Genomic DNA, 22055 nt, shown 5'->3' on the forward strand with positions numbered 1-22055 from the left:
GCATTCGCTGTCACCTCGTAAAAAAAACAAAAAAAACCCAAATGTTTTAAAAACCAAAGCAGGACTAATAATGATAGAAACCAGAGGAAGAACATTACAAGGGTTTACAAGCTTACATGACTAAAGTAATAAATTAAAGACGAACAAAATAATAATACAAAAAAAATCATAATCTGTGGGGATATTATGCAGTATGTTACATTCTCAATAGGACTTTTCCTATTGAGAAGGGGGGTCGCTGGAGCCTATCCCAGCTGACTTCTTCACCCTCAACTGGTCGGCTGGAACATCTTGTTGTACCCAAATTATGCATCAGTGACACGACCATGCTACTGAACAACCAGATACAGGTTTCTCATTCAAGACTCGAAGATTATTATGCACAGTAACAAAAGTATGTAATCCTTATTTTGTTACTTTCCTTTCACAAAGAGCTGATATTAGTAATTCTACAACCCAATAAAAAAAATATATATATTTTTAATCGCTCAGGAAAATAACCTGCATGTCTTAAAAGTATGGTCTATTATGTGTTGTTTACATCAGGTAATGCATTGCGAAATTGGTGCAATTGTGCTTTGAACGCTCATATTTCCACCTCCAACAATGAACAGAATGTGCATCTTAGAGTGTGTTGCTGTGGAAACGCTTTTCTGTCATTGTGCCTGTGGCTTGTCAGCAGGATACATTTGGAAGGTTTTGAAAGGAAATAAAAAGGATTTCTCTCTCTCTCTCTCTCTCTCTCTCTCTCTCTCTCTCTCTCTCTCTCTCTCTCTCTCTCCCTCTCTCTGTCTGAGACAACCTGTTCAAGTCCTTTTGACAAAACAAGTAATACCTAGTTGGCCAACGTGCCCGTCGGCGGTCAGACAGATGCTACAGCCCCTGAGGGATGTTTATGCTGCATGTTTGGGATTTAAAGAGCCCTGAGTTCTTTGGAACGCCACAGGGAATCACTGACAGTCACACACACACACACACACTCAAACACAAACAACACACACACTCGAATATTTACTGTGAGGAGAACCGCCAGTCTTGTCGCTCCGTGGAACTCTCCGTGGTGCTGAAAAACACTCAGCACGCATCAGATAGTTGTCATTCAATAGTCTCACAATATTCCAGAATTCCAAAATTCAAAAACTGTAATTCCAAAATTGCGGTCGAGAGTCATTGATGTAAAGTCCTATATTCATCTGAAGAAAAACGCACTAAAATGCCCTAAATGCACTAATGGGAGGAGGTTATGTTCCAGTTTGTGTGTATTTTTTGAACAGTAGACATCTAAGATCAACTCGTCTGTTTCCCCATCAGATCGTACGTTAAAACTTGGCAGGGGTGGAATCTGATTTAGTTCTGACGCCTGGAGTGCTCCTGTTTAGTAAATATGTAGCACTTGCAAGCAGTTGCAAGGGGCACAAGAGTGGAACTTTTGGCCTCGGGGGGTTTCTCGATATTTATACCCCTACTCACATTCGCCATAACGTGACTGTACAGGCTGCAGCCGTTTTAATACCAACATCAACACGAGCTGTTTCCCCTTGTCTCCAGTCTCATCGCGAACCCTAAAATGTGGGGCACGTTTTGCGTACAACCCTCCTCACGCAGCAAAGTTTTGAAATGGATTCAGGTTTGGCCTATTTCAGGATCATTCTCAGATGTTGATATCGTCCTGGTTAAGCTCTTTTCAGTGATTTGGATGAATTATTTAGGTCACCGTGATGCTCAAAGATGGAATGACTCTTCCTTTTCAGCCTTTAAAGGAAATTATTGGTAGCTTTGTGTCAAATATTTTAGTTACTTCTGTCGCTGTCCAAAATACTAGCTGGGGAAAAAAAAAAAATCGAAACACCAGCACGATCCTGTCAATCTTTCACGGTTGGTGTAGTCTTGTTCCAGTGGTATGTAACGTGGTTTCATGGCCATACATACGATAATGTCACAATATTTTAACAGTAAAAAAAAAAAATAAATAAATAAATCATAATATCAAAAAATAAATAATTGATGTATTGAAAGTATCACATTATTTACATTTAAATTGCATATCTAACTAGAAAAAAATGTTATCTCATAATTTACTACTGTACGTGGTCAGAAAAAAAACTAAGATGTCAAATCCACATTTTTCCAGCGCAAATAAAAAAAAAATTGCTAACGAAACGTGTTTTGTTCGATCTGCCGCGTTGAGATCATCGCACAGCAACAATATCGATATTTGATACTGCTCTATTGAGACTGTTTCATAACAGATAACGAGGCAATACCTTTCAATATTGATATTTCATCCAAATCCTACTTTCTGTGTGCAGTTTGCATGCACTAACCATGCTCGTGTGGGCGATTTCCAGGGACTACATTTCCCCACACTGTCCGAAAAGAGGTACTAAATACTAGAGAATGTAAATCAAAATTTCCCAAAGGGCCCGGATGTGAGTGTGAATATAAGTGCCTTCTGATTGAGAGACGATCGGTCCCGAGCGTACCCAGCCACTGGAGCTTTCCAGTGGTTGTGTCAGGAAGTGCATCCATAAGAAAAAAATAAAATAAATGGCGCCAAACAAATCATACGAGTGACTCACCGCGATGGGAGAAGCCGCAAGTCACCATTTGAGAAGAAATGATTCCGCTTGGCCACGTTTGTACACTGCGAGTGACATTTTAGCAAGGGCGTCTGGACTATAAACCATGTCCCTTTTTACATGCGACTTCATTGAGCATGCTTAGGCCACCTTTCAACATCGTGTTAAACATGTCAGCTGTTACACCCTTCGAGCTGCTTCGCAGGAGAACCGCACGTCTGACATACGGCCTGTGAGCTGCTCCACTGGTGCATGCAAGAGTCTTGCTTAAGGGGACTTCAATTTTTAGATTAGCTCGCATGAAAGTTTAATGATCCCGCTGGAGATGTCAGGTCATTAGGCAGCGAAGGATGGGCCGGTGAGCAGAGTTGCTCAAACGGAGTATTTTGCGAGAGGAGGCTTCAGTCGGTGCATAAACAGGGCGAGGGCATACATAATCGCGACACCCACAGAGCTTTTCTTGCGCACCCAAGCAAACAGTGCACGTGAGAACAATGTGCGCAAGATTTCGTTTGCCGCCGATGCCAATGACTGTGGCATTTTTTAAATGGGCTACGCGTGACTGAACAAAGAAATGTCACACGCAGATGAAAACACAGAAAGAGACACAAATAGGGACAGAACAGAGTCTGCAGACAGAGCTGCACTGAGTCAATTGTCCGATAAATATTTGTCCTAGTGAGACGCAGTCGTTCTACTTGTGCCCCCTAGCTGTTCTACTAGTGCGCTGAATTGTCTTACGAGTGAGGACAAAGTGCGCACGACATGGACCTTGAACCGGATCGGATGATGAAAATTCCGTCGTACTAATGCGCAGTGTTGGGAAGATTCCTTTGCAAATGTCGTCGGTCACGATTACAAGTTGTCCTGCTGCATCGACCCATGGAAGTTCCCTCGAAAAAGTCGCTTCAAACCAAAGACCTTTGTGTCACGTTGGAAGAAGAAGGGGCCAGCTCCAAAGTGTTCTCTCTGCGTACTGCTCTTCAGCTAATCTGAAAGCCGCACGGCGCTTTGAGGTCACATTTGGAAAAAATCATGGAAATTGCCAAAAGCAACTGTCATTTGTTTACACACTTCCTCCCAGTCTGAGAACTTCACTCGTGAAGCTAAAGCAGGCGCGATGTCCCTTTCATCACCAGTGGGTGGCGCTGTTATCACTGTTGTCTGTCAGTCTGTCTCGCAGGGATGAAGGGCCGCCGTTTTGTGAAAGGGAGAGAGAGAGAGAGAGAGAGAGAGCGAAGTGAGCGTCTCTCGCCTCCCGTCCTGTGCGCAGTGTGCCCCGGCCCCGGCCGCTCCCTCACATCCTCCCCACAGCCGGCCGGGTCTGGCTCGCTCCTTTTCGGATGCTGGGAGCCTTCATCTTTCTTTCTCACTCCGAGGATGGAACGACCCCCGCCTCACAGCGGCCCGCTTTGCATGGTGTGAATTTCGGATTCCCACGCCAGAAAGGAGGAAGAGGCTCTCCATCTCCCCCCCCCCTCCCCCTCCCCCCGAGGGAATTGATTTGACAGTAAGCACGCCGCGCAACGTCGTTCCAGTTTCCTTGGTCCCCATTTTCCTCATCTCGCGAATTTCACACGTGTAAAAAAAAAAAAAAAGCCTGAAAACCATCTCGAACGCGACTGCCAGCTACGAAGGCGTGTGTTCTGCTTGTTCTTTGACCACAGTCGCCCTCACGTGGATTTCGCTCCTTTGACGCCTTTCAGGGCTGCGGCGCGCTCGCATTATTGATCGTGGCCCCAAAATGGAAACCCCCCTTTTCATCCCTCCATCCCTCCATCCGCGCCGAGGAGGGGGGTTTCCAAATGACTTTCAGGTCGACCTACATTGGAAGGCTACACTGCGTGCCAGCGGTTTCATCGCGCCCATCCCCGCTGACGTCGCGTTGCCATTTCCGCCGCGATGCAAGTGTTGTTGTTGTTGTTGTTGTTGTTGTTGGTTGTTGTTGCGCGAGCGGGATGCAAGCGCACCTTTTGCATCCCCTCCTGTATCTTTGTCACCAGCGACCACCACGGGCTGTTTCTCTCCACGAATTCATCGCAATTAAGATTGCTGGCTTTCACAGGGGAGCATTTGGAGGGCTCCTCGTTTTTTTTATTTGTTATTTTATTCTTTTATTTGCGGGGTTAGTGGACTTGTGCTGCGAGACCTGGCAGAAATGTGATTGCGCGAGTTGCTGTGGAGAAACGTCACCGACTTTTGCGGGGTTCCCGGACAAATTCAATGTGTTGGACTGTGATGATTATGCATCGTGATTATTGTGCACAAGTGTCAAACTCGAGGTCCGGGGGACAGAGCCGACATTTTACGTCGCCTACAAAAGCCAACCGTGCCCGTCAACCTCCATGTTTTTGCAAATTGTCATATATAATAAATCATAACATGGAGCTATCGCAAGCTTTCTTTGTTTTTTTTTGTTTTTTTTTTTACCACACAATTTAATTTCAGCACATTGTGGTAATATGCTAGTAAATGAGCATCTGTTTGCAAGCAAACGCATATTTCATTTATATGCTAAACTACGAACGGAACACAACAAAAGTGTGTCCGGGCTGGTCCGACATTATAATACACTAACAGAGCCATGATTGACCGTCATACAATTTTCACTCCACTCTCGTATTTGATCAAATCAAAGACAATATTCTGCTTGTCTGGAGGAAAACTTAACACAAGCAGGTTGGTAGCAAAGCTTTGTTTTCCGCAGCGCCCGTAAATAAGAGAATCCCTGTTTTAAGTTTGGTTAAGCTCACCATTCAGTGTGCTTTTGATTGTTCAACGTGTCTCTCGGTAGAAAAGGTTTGATTTCAATTCGACGTTGACACACAGGTTGAACCGCGAGCCCGCTGCTCTTGTTCAACAGCATTATCAATGATCAGATGCATTATTAGCCCAAATATTCTAGAAGATCCAGGGTGGATGGAGGAGTGAACATACAGCCAAGTCCCCCGGTGAAAAGTCGGGGAAGCCGTGCATCGTACCACGGCTCAGCGCATGTTATTCTCCTTTATCAGCCTCAGTGCTTGAGCGGCTGGAGCCTCAACAGACTTCATTAAGTTTAAGAACTAGAAGATGACCATGCATTTGGTAAAATTCCCTTGAAGTCTCAGTGAAAAGTATTAAGATAAATTGGTGAGCTCTGTGTAAAAGTCTCCCCATAGTAATGGTGACATACTGTAGCTTGCCATACCTTAGCGCTTCGTAAAACTCTACTGCAAGTTCTTGTCTTATTTTGCCTGCTTTTGTTATGGCAAAACGCTCACTGGGTTATTAAATACAGACGAATGATTGTAAAATCTGGAACACAGAAGGACTAAGGTGGATCCGAAACTGGAGGAATCCTTGAATATGAGAAATGTATTTCCAAACGTGAATGATTATGAACTCCCGCATCAGTTCAAGTTTGAAAACGTGACTGTTAAACCAGCCGTTGACCTTTAGCGCACAGGAAAAGAGACACCAAAGGTGCTAGACTGGTTTCTTGCCCCCACTTTGCTGCACGGTGCAATACATCCAGCCTTCACGTCCAACAGAGCCATACGTTGTTATGGCAACTGCCTTGCGTGTGAAGCGGCTGAGGTCATGCGCGTACTGTTTAAACACGCTCGAAATGCCCCCACCTCTCGTACTCTCACTCAGTGGTAGAAAACTGCCAAACCGCTGGAGAAACCCTCAGCAACGTTTTTGACACAAAAAGATGAGACTAAAAATCACATTCACAACTCATCAAATCGCAAAGAGAAACTATTTTGTCGCCAGCACATGTTGAGGAAGTTCCTCCGACAGCGACTCAATATTTCTCGTGACCGTCGCTGCACCAAGTTACGCAATCCTGAGCGCCCGCTGGGGGGGAAAAAAACCACAAGAAAACTCCATCATAACAGGACGCACAAAAATGTCTCAAGGACCCATGCACAGGAAGTCGGGCATTTTGGTTTGAAGCAGTTTGGGATTTTTTTTATTCCAGGGCTCACACTTGCCTCATTTGTAATGATGTATTCATTTTTATTATTGCAATATCATGTTGTATGTGCTCCAACCATTTTGGGCAAAATCCCCCTCGGCCGAAACTAACATCTCAACTACCCTCGTGCGTTACGTCAGCAAAATGCAGAAAACAGCTAAGCACTCCCTCTGTACGTTGCCATAACGAGCACTGATGACATGATGGTTTGAAGCAACTTGTTCAAAGTTATCGCAACTATAAGAACTCCAACTAAAGATTATCCCCAATAGGAAGCATCGCCCATCCTACACAGATGGGCGATGCAAAGTGCTGAAGCTTTTTTTTTTTTTTTTTGCCTATGCCATCTAATGTCGACAGAGCATTGCGTCACTGTTCGGTGATCATTTTGAGGGCTCGCCATGAAAAGCGTTTGTGAGAGCTCGTCCATCGTTGCTTGTCGCTTTAATTTCGTTTACACTCTGAATGAAACGTGGGGTCATGATTGCCGCCGCATGCGATTCACCACTGGCGAGGCAATTTATTGTGTTTTAGACAAAATGTAACTCACAACAAGAAACAAGACCTCGGATTTGGCCTGAGTATTATTTGGAACTAATGGGCTGGTAAAAATAACAACTGAGCTTTCAGATGTGTTTTCATTATTCATATTGCACGTGCTTTTGGCTGTTTGTTTCTCATATACTTGCTGTGACGCTCAAAATATTTTCTTCTCCACAATAGTTGCTGCACATTGCCTTTCACGAATGTGAACAAAAAACTCACTCTCCCATAAAAGAGTGAAACTTCATTGCTGACATTTTCTAGCCAAGTTGCCGTTTTCTCTGTCACATGCTCACTTACATGCTTATTTTAGTGACGCAGGGTAGAACCAATTGGTATCCTAATGTGTGAACTCATGGAAGACAGAAGCCTCATTGTGATGGACTCCTGACCATGTTAATTGACAGGTCCGTAATCCCTGCTCTATCGGGTTGAGATCAGATGAAGGCTTGGTCATGGCAGAATATTTAATCTCTCTATCTTCAAAAGGTCTGGTAGCATGTGCAGCATATTTGCAGTCATATTCACGCGTTTTGTACCCATTTGGCTCAATACAAGTATAGAGTATATTCATATCCATCTCAGAATTGATGTAGTTACTTTCAGTAAGTCGGTAAGTTTGTTTAATTCTATCAATTCTAGTTGTGAATACTTGATAGGGACCGGTGTTGAATTCGAGAATTATCACTGCTTATAACCGCAATTTCGTGGATACTAATATTATGTACAGGAGCAATAGCATACTGATACAGCACTGAAAACCATTTGTGGTAGATCTACTAAAGAATTCATGTGGCTTTGTAACCAACGTACTGTACATATGCTCTGAGATAAGATTATTAATTGAGTTTCACTTTGCGTCGAAACAATTCATTGATTATTTTGGATGAGCCGTCCATTGTATTGATGTGATCATTTCTGGGTGATAACCTTGAGAGACAGGTAGAGTCATGCTCTGCAACCATGTCGTTATATTCCAGTCACGACGGCACCTGATTCTTACGACAGCGCCCGTGCTTCCGATAAGAGAAGATGGGAGTAGATACTGTAGTTTGCTGGGTCAAGATCTTAATACCTCGAACTATTGCCAGCTAAGACACAAGTATGAGATTCACATCACAAAGTAAACTACAAATGACACCAAAACATGGGTACAAGAAAAACAACATTTTCGACAGAGGGACAAATTTGACTGAAGATATTTGGCAATTGGGACAGATTTGCAGTTATGCGCTGAGTTGTATCGTTTCGATCACTGTGTGCAGATTTGTGTCTTCGTTGTGACGTAAAAACTATCCATCTTCTGAGCCGCTTATCCTCACAAGGGTTACGGGAGTGCTGGAGACTATCCCAGCAATTTGGTAAAAATCAGGTTAAACGGATTTAAAAAAAAAAAAAAAAAAAGTGTTATTTCATACTTCTAGAATCTTGTTGTCTGTGAGGCAGAAGGTGTCCTGCTGTAGAAGATACAGATAAAAAAAATACTTTTTCCCACTTTTCACTAAAAACAATACAAAATGTTTTTTTTTTTTTTCTTTTTGCAATTGGAGTTACAATAAATCTTATTCAGCCTGATCAAGTACTGCTTGTTTTTGTCTTAAATGCTTGAAATTATGCTGTACCGGGAATAAACAGGCTTTTCGCAAGACAGAGATTCTGTCGTTTGTTTGTTTGGTTTACTCCAAAGGCCATTCATTGCCATCTATTTCCCTGTCCTTGTTGCACTAAGCACATGCTGCTTATTAAAGAAACTGCTGCTTGCCAGAATGTGCTCGAACAAATAAATACAAATACAGCACTGAACATTTTTTTTAGTGCTACTGTAAGTTTACCCATGGTTGTTTGATTACCTAATACAGTGATTCCCAATGTCTGGTACAAGTACCACTAGTCGTGTGCGGGTTCTCTCTAATGGTACGTGAAATAATCACTCTCTAAGCACAATGAAGTTGATTAAACTATATGCATTTAATCTTTAAGAATGGTTTTTGTTTTTTAAAGTTTTGTATTCAGCTGCAATTTGCATTTAACATTTTTGTGCAATACATTTTAATTTGATCATTTATTTAAGTACAGAGCAGCATAAATAATGTTATAGTGGCTTCCAATAATGATAACGTTATTAATAATAATAAATGTTTTGATGAACACTTAGGCCTACTATGCTACTGTATTTTAACATTGGTCATTATGGTGATACTTCAAGAGTTTGGGTATTTTTTAGGTGGTACTTGGTGTAGAAAGTTTGAGAACCACTGGTTTAATACACATCACACGTAATACTTGAATAGGTAAAAATCGCTGACAGCTACTTTAAAAGTAAAGTGAGATTAGCTGCGTGCTTTCATTATGCTATGGTATCTCTGAAAAATGTACAAAAAGTTAAAAGCTAAATTTGCGGCATCCCAGACTCAGACTACATATTTAGACTACATCTTATCCATCCGTGCACCTTAAAAATTCGGAACTTAGGGGCCATATTCATTGAGTGTATATAGTAACACATGCAATTGTATGCAGGTGAGAGATCATTTCCTCTCCATCCACTCACCGCTCATGTGCCAGGCGGGTTCACTAATGGATGACGGAAAATAACAGCTGCACTTTGCCTCCTTGTTTGAGCCCTGAGTGGTTTTCTGTCCTCGCCTCATCCCTTAAAGGGGACAGAAGCGAACGGGATCTATAAAGAGCTGATGCGATTGCATGTCATTTTTCCACTTGCGATCGAGCGTTCACTTCACAGCAAGAAAATTGTCCGTGGCTTTTAAAATTGCTTTGTACTTATGTTTGTTTGGGTCATTGTGTATCCGCAGCCCATTTGGCTGTGGCAGGGAATGAAGTGAGTGACTGTATTACTTATTTACTAAAAATACATGGAACAAACAATACAGCTTTGAGGACAGAATGCATTGTGATTATAGCAACAAATGATGAAGCTGTTGCGCCGTCTTTCATCCCTTTGCCGAGCCAAGCACAGGCCAAGGCTAACGTCATTGTTTCGGTGACTCATCCTTCTGGTGAGGGGCAAAGACCCTGGGTGAATCTCAACTCATTATTTGCAAGCTTCTCAGTCTTCAATGCTCCCTCCTCGGTTTATGTGTTAGCTCCTCCCACCAGGGATTCTGCCGAGGAGTCAGGGAAATCACAGAAGGAGAGAGCAAAGCAGGGAGAAGTGTTTGGAGTAATGAGATGCTCTTTCCTCCGAGACGCCAATCCAATATGACGTGTGTCACAGATGAATTCTCTTTGCGGCTGTCCAATTACTAATGCCGCAACATACAGTATGTCTTTTGAGATGTATGTGAAAACACGCATTCCCATGCATACAGCACTGTTACTTCTATGAATCATGTACACTATGATGTCAGTTAGAGCCGAGTGCGACTGGGCTTCCTCCTGACATCAACTTCTGGGACACGGACGAGGACTCGAGGAACCTGGGTTTACAAATAAGACATCTCTTTGCTCCCGTTACCCCCCTCTCACTAAATTGCTCAACCAATCAATCCCCTGTGGAGTTGCCAAGTTGCCGTTGCCAAGTTGTGGTTGATATGGCAACTGGGAGTTGTGATGTCAGCCAGGTGCGGTCCGGCAGTTTGGGCTCGAACAAGGCCGACCCTTGTTAAGGACTTGTTATGAGCAAGACACTGCTGTCACGACAATGTTGTTCTTATATACTGAGGAGATCTGAGGGGCCATGCAGTGTATAGAGAAAGAGCGGGCGGATAGGTGGGTGTAGAGCAACCGCATTATACCCGCATTGATTTATGATTTGTGGTTGTAATTTGACAAGACCGTAGTAATAAGAAGATTCCGCTTTCTAATCCTAGTGAAGCAATAGCTGTTATTGAGTGCATGTCTAGTGGAAGCGGCCCTCGCTTTATGATGGTACTGACATACGACATTTTGAGGTTATGAAGAAGACAAGCTCAGACTAGTTACTGCCATCGTTTTTGTTTTCCATTTGATTGTTGGCCAGGAAGTCTTTTTCATACAAATACTTACAGGGACTTTAATTCTGTGTTGGCATAGGTTAGTGATTGACTACAGCATGATCCAGTTTCCGTACAAATTCAGGTCACGTTGCCACAGTAGGAATGACATTCTGCTTTAAATCTGAGGACACCCTCTAATGGGATGACAAAGTAGGCTGTACTTGAGGATCATACGGAACACTGAATGCCTGTGTCTAAAAAATAGGGGCTGTTTTGGAGTGACCTTTTAAAGTTATGAAAATCTTCTTTGGTCCAAAACACAACACAAGTGGTCACAGTCAACAAGTCTTTTGTTGATTGTAACAAAAGAAAAAAAAAAAGTGCTTAAACTATCTTTGGGGCATTTAGCTATGTCAGCCATATCTTGGCTTTCAGTTCAGCACTTAGAAATGTACATGGAGTTGTGTGTACTGAATGGTGGAAAATGTTATCAAGTCTGCAGTCAGGGGCCTAGTATGAGGATACGAACATAATAAAAACAAACACATTTGACGACCGGCCGAGGGGATGCAATTGACGGCCATCGCGCGGGGCGTCGTTCGGTCCAGGACCGCCTTTGGCAGTAGACGTAGTCGTAATACAGTACTGATTTGGTGGACGTGACTCATGGGGCACTACAGGTTCATGGCTTGGTGGTGCAAACCTTAAAACCCACGCTATCGTACGGATGACAGTATCAACATAACTTGTCATAAAACTTTATACGGACTATAATGGATTATATCACCGATTCTCAGAAACAGCTTATCTGAACATTATTTATTTTCTTTGACATCCTGTAATATAAGATGTAAAAATTGATAGGACAAGAACAAGACTCAAAAACAAGACTCCTAAACAGGTTACTTCATGTATCCACGACACTCAAATGTGCGTGAGTGCGTGCCCTTGTCTTTTTGAAAATGTGTGCAAGTGTCGTTTTGACTGGGTGGGCGTTGGAGGGTTAGCTGAAGTCTAACAGCCTACTTTGTGGGCCTTACATAATTTCAAATGCTCTTGTCCACGTTCCTAGTGAGAGAAAACAACATAGTGCGTTTAAACCTGTGGCTGTTCCTCCGAGATGAGAATTTCTTTAGGTTTTGTATTTATTTTGAGATGTGAGTTATCCTTCAAGAAGAACGATTGTGCATTTCTGTGACATGCTTGATTCCAAATACCTCAAGGGTCAGGTGTTCGTGAACATTTTACACACCCTCGCCTTGCTAAATTTAGCTCATTTTGAGGTGGCAGCCAAGACTCGTTGTAATGATGCCAACATTCACATCGCCCCATACACTGCTGGGCCAATGGCAAGTACGGGTTTCAGACAACTTGGGTGGAGTTAAGAGTTTGAAGAGGCAAATTGTTTCTACTTTTCTGTTTCTAAAATGGAAAAAGGCAAGCGTCTGAAAAGACGATAAAAAACATTTTCACTTGTGGAGTCAGCACTTCATACACTACACTTAATATACTTATACTGTACTTATTGTGCAGATCGGAGTATGTGGTGCATGCATCGGACACACGGCCAAACGCAAATATTTGATATGACTTTGATTTGTTCACATTAGAGAGGGATGACTGTAACAAAAGATTTACTATGATGCTTATTTAATATCACACTTGATGGGTGGGCAGGCACTGCAAAGACCCAAATATTCAACCAGTTTACGTCATTATCCTCGATCCTTAAACGAAAGAAATGACCGCTCGAGATGCAACAACTGCTTCTTCCTTTTATTACTTTCTGAGCGTAAGCATTTTCAAACTTTTAAAGCACATTTGTTTGCCCCAAGCCCTCATTCTTTTCTACCCCTTTGCAAGCGTGTGCATGTGTGTACAGTTGAGTATGTGCAGTGGAGGAAGTGGCTTTTGGCCAGTGTAGCACTGCATTGTCTGGGTTTTAAGCTTCTTCATTCACTCTACTACCAATGAACCAGCTGCCTGACAGCCACTAATCTGCTCATTGTTTTAAAGGTTTGCTCAGCATTTTTGGTGTCCCATTCAGCCGTGCAAGATGTCGCTCTTTGCTGTGTGCATTTGTCACTTAGCATTTGCAACGTTTGTAATACAATTGCTGATATCAATAAAGTAATCCAGTTTCACATTTGATCAATAATGACTTGGAAAGGAGGGGCATTAATACATTAATGGTAAGGTATTATTTTGTTGTGTAAGTGTAGTTAACCTTTCAGGCACTGTGGTAAATACGGTCCGAGATTGACTCCGGTAAAAGTTTACCAAGCAGGGACATGGCCCGGAGATAAAGAAGATTATTCATACTCTGGTTAAAGTTGTATTCAAGGGGAATTCATTTTCAATCTGATCGTTTTTAGTTGGAAATGACACAGAAAGATGGATGTATCCAGTCTTCTAAATTGCAATTGATTGCAATGTTCTACATGATGCGAGCAGTTCCTTTAGAATGGTGCAAAAAATTGTTTCCTCAATTTTTTCCTCAATTTTTTTCCCCAAATGATCAGAGACGTGACTATATTTCACAATGTAAAAAAATTGAAACACATTTTACCAGCACAACCTCTTACAGTGATTTTCCACAATACAATGATTCGCAAATCCTTTTCCAAACTATACTTCATACTATATACTTTATACTTAGACACTACAAAGACGAGAGAATTAATGTTCAAACTGATGAACGGTTCATCACTGTGAACATTTGTGAGTATATGAAGAACGTTTCTCAACATACAACTGCAAGGAATTAAGGGATTTCATCATCTTGGGTCCATAATATCATGCAAAGATTCAGACAATATGGAGAAATCTCTGCACGTAAGCAGTAACTCCCAAAACCAACAGTGATTGCCCGTGACCTTCGATCTCCCTCAGATGGCACTGCATTAAAAACAGGCATCATTGTGTAAAGGGTATTGCCACGTGGGCTCTATAACATTTTAGAAAACCGTTGTCACTTAACAACGTTTGTCGCTACATCTAAAAATATGTAAGTTAAAACTCTACCGTGCAAAGTGGAATGTAGCAACGGTACTTAGAAATGCTTCTCTGGGCCCGAGCCCATCTGAGATGGTTTGACGCAAAGTGGAAACGTGTGCTGTAGTCTGACGAGTCCACATTTCAAATTGTTTTTGGAAATCATGGAGGTCCTGTCATCTCGGCCAAAGAGGAAAAGGATTGTTAGCATCCAAACGTTCAAAAGCCAGCATCTGTGATGGTATGGGGGTATGTTAGTGCCCGTGACACATATAGATCTTCGAGCAACATATGCTGCTATCCAAGCTACATAGTTTTCAGGGATATCCCTGTTTATTTCAGCAAGACAATGCCAAGCCACATTCTCCACGTGCTACAAGAGTGTGGTTTCGTAGTAAAAGAGTGCGATGCGAGTACTAGGCTGGCCTGCCAGCAGTCAAGACCTGTCTCTCATTGAAAATGTGTGGGGCATGATGAAGGGCAAAACATGACAATGGACTGTTGAGCAACTGAAGTTGTATGTCACGCTAGAATAGGAAAGAACTAGGAAAGAATTACTTTACTTATTTGCTTATCTTTATATATATATATATATATATATATATATATATATACAGTTTATTATGTACTTATACTTACTTATGTAGTTATAATGAAAGGTGATGCAACACAATGGTAAACGTACCCCTTTCCCAGCTTTTTTGGAAAGCGTTGCGTGCGTCAAATTCAAAATGAGTGAATATTTGCAAAAGTAAAACAACAAACAAACAAACGAACAATAAATGTTATCAGTTTGAACCTTAAATATCTTGTGTTTGCAGTGTATTCAATTGACTGTAGGTTGAAAAGGATTTACAAATCATTGTATTCTGTTTTTATTTACGTTTTTAAACAACATCCCTACTCCATTGGAATTGGGGTCTGTACATAGTATTAAAATATCAATACAAGCATTGGATAAAGAACCTCTTTGTCTTCTGTGTCGTCAACCAACCTCGGAGTTGACAGACAATACAATTAATATAATTAATATAATTAATTAATATATATATTAATTATGATTCTTATGATCTTATGATTCATGTTAAGAATATTAAGCTTCAGGTTTTTTTTCCAATTCATTTTGAAAACAACAGTTGTAACTGGCGCGAATCAGCAACACATGATTTTCAAGCTTTTGAAAGAAATGTCATACTCTTAGCTTCTGAACGTAGCTCAAGGGAAATCGATTTTTTTTTTCTTAGACCTTTTAACTTTGCCTAATAAGGATTTATCAGATTGAGCTGCACCTGGCTCATGACTAAGCATGGTGTCTGCCTGAGAGTTGAAGAGACTCTGCTCAACTGCATCCCGGCTCCATGTTCTCATGTGTGTCCAGGCTTGGGAATTCTTCACAATTGCTGCAGTAAAATAAAATAAAACAATAGCCAGCCCTTACTCATTTTAGCCTATGTCCTCACACTTCGAGGTTATTGAAAGATAAGAAGAAAACCATTCGCCCCCCCTCCCTCCCTTTACTCTGCCTTGTCCTTAATAGTTCAACCTTCTATTAAAAAAAAAACGTGCTACTGACTTTTTAAATTTGAATTATGGAGTGACTATTTTTCTCTTCAGCTGTGACCATGTAAAAAAAATATTTCTGAACTCATACCAAAAAGCTGGTTGATCAAAGCAAATATATGAGTGCTGTGTGGCAACAGGTTGCTCAACTCCACAAGAAGCTGCAGTTTGGCTGCTATAATTAGTAAGTATTCTTCAAAAAACAGGCTTCAATCTGTTGATTGCCACTACCGGTTGAAGTTTACTGTCAAACTAAACATAAAACAAAGAGAATAACACATTCCGTAACTGAAACAACTAGCGAGCTTCCATCAAGCATACTGTACAATGGAAAACACCACAGGCACATGGGCTAACATAACGCAAACGACAAATGATAACACCTGCCAAAGGTGTTAAATACAATTTTAAGATGTGGACAAGAGATGCATTACGATACAGTGACGAAAAGTATTCTGCAGAAGACCATTCACGCTAACGGAATGTGGAGGATTACACAACAGGAGATCGGCTCAAATATAACATGCTCACAATTACAATTAATAACTGTATTGGACAATAACTACAAATCATCGTTAAAAAAACGTGAAGCATTTTACTTACTTGAATCTTGAGAAATCCAGTCCACTAAAACAAAGAGATGAGTCTGAAATAACGTGTGAGTCGCATGTTGTGTGAGTGTGTGGCCTGAAGGAAAATACATTTACTACGCAATAGCATTACAGGGTTATACAACAGGACCCATTGACCATGTAAATGTGTTTTTTGGGGGGGAAAAAAAAAAATAAAAAATAAAATACTGCTGGTTTTTATTTTTAGGACCTAAACCTGATGTTGTGATTTTACAACGGTGGGTCTTACGAGGTAATTATTAAAGAAGAGCTGCAGGTTATGTTGGGGTGCAAATGTTGTGACTATGTGCTTGTACACGAGATTGTAACGTTGACTGCAAGTTTTCTTACTAAGACGTAAAGCAAGTTTGTAGAATGTAACTGCTGTAAGGAGAGAAACGGACAGCCTGCTGCAATGATACCAGAGGATGGCGGGCGGGGTAGTGTGGGGAGAGCGACAACGCATTTCAAGGCGCAGCATGCAAATGTACCGCAGTGTGTGCATTTACATGCATGTGAGACTTTTGGCTTGATTACACTTCATAAAACCTGTTCATGTCTTTACATTCTCTTCTATTATGTTTTTATGACTATATTTTACAATGTACTGCTATTTTTCCTTATTAAAAATGTAACCAAGCAAATCTCCACTCTAGAATTAATATTTATCCAAGAAATTCCTGACAAATGATTTTGGTTTCCCTGTGATTCCATTCCAGCTAAGTGAACAACTAACTACATTTCCAATTGCCCTGAATGGTATATAAAATGAATCTATGGATGACTTCAGGTACATCATCAACACATTGTTTTACTTTTACGTTTGTGTGTGAATATTTGCTCATAGCCAGCGTGTGTGGCTACAGGTTTCATCATGTAGCGTGATTTGCTTTTCGTCTACTATGGTGGCAGATGGCTAAAGGCAAAAGTTGGTAACCCACAAACATAGATCAGCCAGATAGACCTTCAGAGCAAGGTTGAATCAATTTCAATTTTGGTATACAGTATTCCGTCATTTATCGAGGGTTAGGTTACGGACCACCTGCAATAGGTGAAATTTACAAAGTAGCGAACACATATTTTATTATTGATTCAATCTCCTCAGACTCTTATTAATCTTCTTCACACTCCTATTAACCGCTATCATACTCTAATAAACATTTTCTACACCTTTAAAACTCTTAAACATACAGCAATGTATGGTAGTACTGTGCACTATGAACATTTCAGTCCTTTTAATGTGTTTTAATGATTTTTTCTTTCATTTTTATTTTAAAAAAAATATTTTAGGCTCGTAAGCATTTATTTTACAAAAAAAAATGTGGTTTGAGAAATCCTGTGATTTTGCAATTTATGCGCAGTATAAATGTGAAAAGAAAATCCGCAATGGACTGAATCCTCTATAAGTGAACCGCGCTATAAGGATGAAACACTATGTCCCCTTTTTTTTTTTGACTCACAAGATACAAGCAGAAAAAAAACATACACAACACAATTCAATTTTACCATAAAAACATTCATTAAATAGTTTACACTAACAATCCTGCGATTATGGCAAACTATGCGCAGTATAAAAGTGAAAAAAAAAATCCGCAACGCACTGAATCTCCAATAGGCGAACCGCGACATAGCTTTGGAACACTGTATCCCCTTTGTTGTTGACTCACAAGATACGCGCGGTAAAAAAAAAAAAAAAAAAAATACAAAACACAATTCATGAAAGGTCACCCACCATCTTCTCAACCCCTCCCCGAAGCACAACGCAAATCTTCTGATCTCGGTTTGGTACATTCCCATTGGAACAGAAGAAACGATTCTCTGTAGCATGTGCAGTGCCACCAATTGGGACAAGTCTATACACAATTTTGAGCATAAAATTGTTTTTAAAAAACTGTCAATAAGATTTTCTTTTTATCTTATGATGATCTTACGCTTGATACTATCTTTTTGAGCCTTTCCACTTGAAACATAGCCTTTAGGTATGGCTTTATAGGTTGCAACATCAAACGGCGAGAAGATCAGACGACAGAAAGCACAGTGAGGAAAGTTTATGCGGTAAACGCTCTTCAACAGTCACTGACACATGAAATATTCGAGACAGCACCACTTTTCACTATTTATAGCAAGAGAGACAGAGAAACAGAGAGTAGCCACATCACAAACACTTCACATCGCCTCATGGCATCATTTTTTCATTCCAATTTTAAAAATGGATATACTGTATGTAACAAAAGTGGCATCTGCCACTTCTACAGTGAATGCAGCCTAAATAAAGCTTTTTGAGTCTCTTAACCCTTAAACAGTAACTTAGGTTTGGCTTTGTTTCAAAGAACATTAGTGAATAAACTGCTGAATTTATGATGATTATTATTATATTCCTCATTCTTCTTTGTTGCCCAGAGGCATAACCACCACCACTTTGAGCACTACCTTATAGTCAGGTCATTTGTCTTAACTTGTGCCGCGTTCAAGTCTGTGCCAGTGCTGGTGTTCTCGTGCTAAACTTGGACTTTTGCCATGGTCTGAAGCGAACGCAAAGGCAATTTGGCTGTCTTTGACGTTGCCTTCCCCAAGCAATTTCTTCCATGATGTCATTACTTCTGACAAAAGCCCTTCAAAGTTGGCCCGATGTTTTATGCATGGCACTGCTATGGCTAGCAACGGTGCTCGCAGGTAGTCATGGTGATGCTCACTTGCGGAGAATAAGAATGGCAAGGTTTTGAACTGAATACTTATGACGAAGCTGGAATTCTTGATCTTTGATTTTATTTGTTCCGTTTTCTTCCCTCTTTTGTCCACTTCTCACTGCATACCATGAAACGTGTGGATGAAATTAAGTCCAGCATAATAATATTTACTGTGGCTACGTGCCAGTCAGGTCATTGGGGCAGACCCATGTTGATGTTAAGCATGAATTATGAGCTGGAACATAAACTGGGCCTGCCCCAATGAGTCCAGTGGCAAAGTAGCCACTGCCACCTACTTGGGCCATGCATCACACCCGTGGGAGGCAGAATTACACAGCAACTGTAACTGTCACTAAAACATAATGTTTAATAAGGCTGGAGCCTTTGGACAAAACTTCCCAGGAAAAAAAAACAGGGCATGGTCACTTTGTTTCATTTTATATTGCTAGGGCAACTTTAACACCCATAGATTCTTCTGAATTGTCATAGTGGCAGTTTGATCAGAAATGAACAGTCTTTGTTTTTTTTTTAAAAAGAGTCAGCTAAATAATGTTACCGAAGACTTTTGTTGTCTCATGACTTGCTTCAACAAAAAGCTAGGAAGATTCAATCTGTTCTTCAAATGGCTTGAATTACAGTACGGGATGCCTTTGGATGGGTTGGGTTTGTATTGGTGGTGAAACGATTCCTTTGCGCCATTTCTGTGCAGGTACTTTTGGTTCAATTCCCACTCAGTGGTGGTGTGAAAGGTTGTGTGTCTATATATGTGCCCTATGATTGATTGGCGATCAGTCCAGGGTGTACTTTGCCGTTCTCCCAAAGGCAGTGCTATAGGAGAGTCTCCAGCTTTCCCTGACCCTGAACTGGATAAGCAGTATAGAAAACGAATGAATGGCTGGGTTGTATTGGCTCCTAATAATTGTGATAGATGGGGAGATCAAAAATAACAGACCCTTTTTTGAGCAGTTTATTTCAGCACTTTCCCTTGTGGATTTGTGAATTCCTATATCGAATTAAGACAGCTAAGGAAAGTGGACATCTATTAAGTCAGACACAGTTCTTGAAGTCTAATGCCTGGGATTTGCAAAACCTCTGTACCTTAGTCTGGCCCTTTTGGGATTAGCATCGGAATCAAGATTTCTAATTAAATGCGTTTATCCCACATCAACTTGTTGTCTACATGATGATCCAGATACAGTCCCCCAAATAGAGCTGATGGTGGGATAGATTCCTCTTTGGAGACATGAGCAGCAATGCCTTACACTTATTAGTCGGCTTAGAGGTGACATTCCATCTGTCTGGCCGAATTTTCATCCTCTCTAAATCCAGAATACATTAGCTGGCTGCTAATGTATTACGGTCCCCTGCTCACATGTGATAATGTGGAGTCATCAGTATAGAATTCCTGCAAAGTAGATTACAGTAGAAGTGAGAGAATTACTATCGGCTTCCATTTACGTGTCAATAGCCCCGTTTCACACTGCCCATCAGGCCGAGCTTTTCCCTAGATCACTGTCCTGTGTGAAAGGTTCCCATGCAGAACGAGCGGCCGAATTTACTGCCTTCTGACTCCAAGGTAGTATCAGAGGTATAAGAGTGGGAGAATGCCACCTGTGCGTAAGGGAATATTAGAAAGTCGAGACCAGTGCCGTACCAGGAGCTAGTGCTAACATTAGCACACATCTGTCTGTTTGTGAGAAGCCACATTAGCTGTATGATTGTGCACACAGACACGGGTATGTCCCGCTTTGGTGGATTCTGTCTGAAAGTCATATCGGCATATAAATGCCAACTCTACTGTTACGTCTCGGATGCGTCAATTTTCTGGAAAGGCAGTGTGAAAGGGGATAATGAGGTGTAAGCGCTGGACCCTGTGGTACACATTGTTGGATGAAGTATCAGAGAGAGTATCTGAGGAGAAAAGACAAGGGACGGTCCATCGACTTCAGCCATTATGTCTGTTATGTACATTCCTAATTAAATTGTCATTTGAAATGTTGTCTTTGTTAAAACCTTTACAAGGCCATATATGTATGACTCATTCACATGCTGCATTTTGGATCACTGAAACATTTGTTTCGGTTTTAGTTCTTCAGGTGTTTTATTGATAATTGTGGCGACCAATTAGAATAGTGGCTATATTGCCGTTTGTGCATCAGTGATCTGTTTAGTTGATGCAAACTCATGGTGCCAAACAAAAGATATAAATCATTCCCAATGATCTCATCTCATTCTCTCCATCACATACTTGCAGTCAACATTAAATTACTTAATAAGGCTTTATCATAACTATTGTAAATGCCGTATACTTGCAAAAAAATAGTAATAAAAAGTTTTGCAGCGTGAGTTCATTGCGTATTGTATGATTGCGTGACTGGAATTTTAACAGGCTTAAAGTTTATATAATAGTGCTGTGGTTAGAACTGCTGCCTGACAGCAATATAGTTTCCAGTCTGCTGCCATGTCCTTTAAGAACGTGGTTATTTATTTATTTGTATTTTACCAGCATACAGCATATCTCAGTAACAACGCCCCACCCCAAAAACCAAAACCAAAAAAAACAATAACAAATGTATATATTATTTCTACATTTCCAGAAGGCTATGGTAATGGCCAAGGAAGAAACTATGACATGTTGATCCAAAACCAAAATAGGGATCACTTTTTTATTTTTATTTTTTTAAAATGATATTTAGAATTGATTCACAGAAGACGGCCCTGCTGAATATTGTTGTTGCGACATCAGCCCTGGCATGGATAGACCTCGCCTCCTGGCCAATGTCAACTGAAATAGGTTCTAGCTTTGTGTGACCCTGCACAGGATATGCTGTATAAATGATGGATAGGTGACTAAATACGCTTCATTTCATTGGTTCAGGGTCTGTCACGTTATCTAACCCGTGGTCAATAAATATACATTGTAATAAGTAATGTGAACGATGGGACAAGCCGGCACGGTGGATGACTACTGTATTTTTATATAGATAGATAGATAGACGGGTAGATAGATAGATAGATAGATATAGATATGTATGCATGTATATGTAATGTCCCTTCATTTAAAATGAAATAACACTTGGCAATGATGACTGTTCCTTTCCCTGCCGCTAGTGTTTATATTATATCAACAGGCAATTACAACCCCAATTCCAATGAAGTTGGGATGTTGTGTTAAACATAAA

At 40.9% G+C, this 22055-nt stretch overlaps 1 protein-coding gene across 9 annotated transcripts in view; it reads left to right on the plus strand.

The window, feature by feature from the left end:
* The first annotated feature begins 3816 nt into the window (after positions 1-3816).
* ctnnd2b (catenin (cadherin-associated protein), delta 2b) overlaps positions 3817-22055 on the plus strand; it is a 122836-nt gene continuing 104597 nt past the window's right edge. For all 9 annotated transcript variants that reach the window (XM_061693809.1, XM_061693811.1, XM_061693814.1 and 6 more), the window contains exon 1: positions 3817-4089. The gene's annotated coding sequence lies outside the window, so the exon portion shown is untranslated. The remainder of the gene's footprint in view (positions 4090-22055) is intronic.

The sequence above is a fragment of the Phycodurus eques genome, chromosome 13 (genome assembly GCF_024500275.1).
Source record: "Phycodurus eques isolate BA_2022a chromosome 13, UOR_Pequ_1.1, whole genome shotgun sequence".
Taxonomy (NCBI): domain Eukaryota; kingdom Metazoa; phylum Chordata; class Actinopteri; order Syngnathiformes; family Syngnathidae; genus Phycodurus; species Phycodurus eques.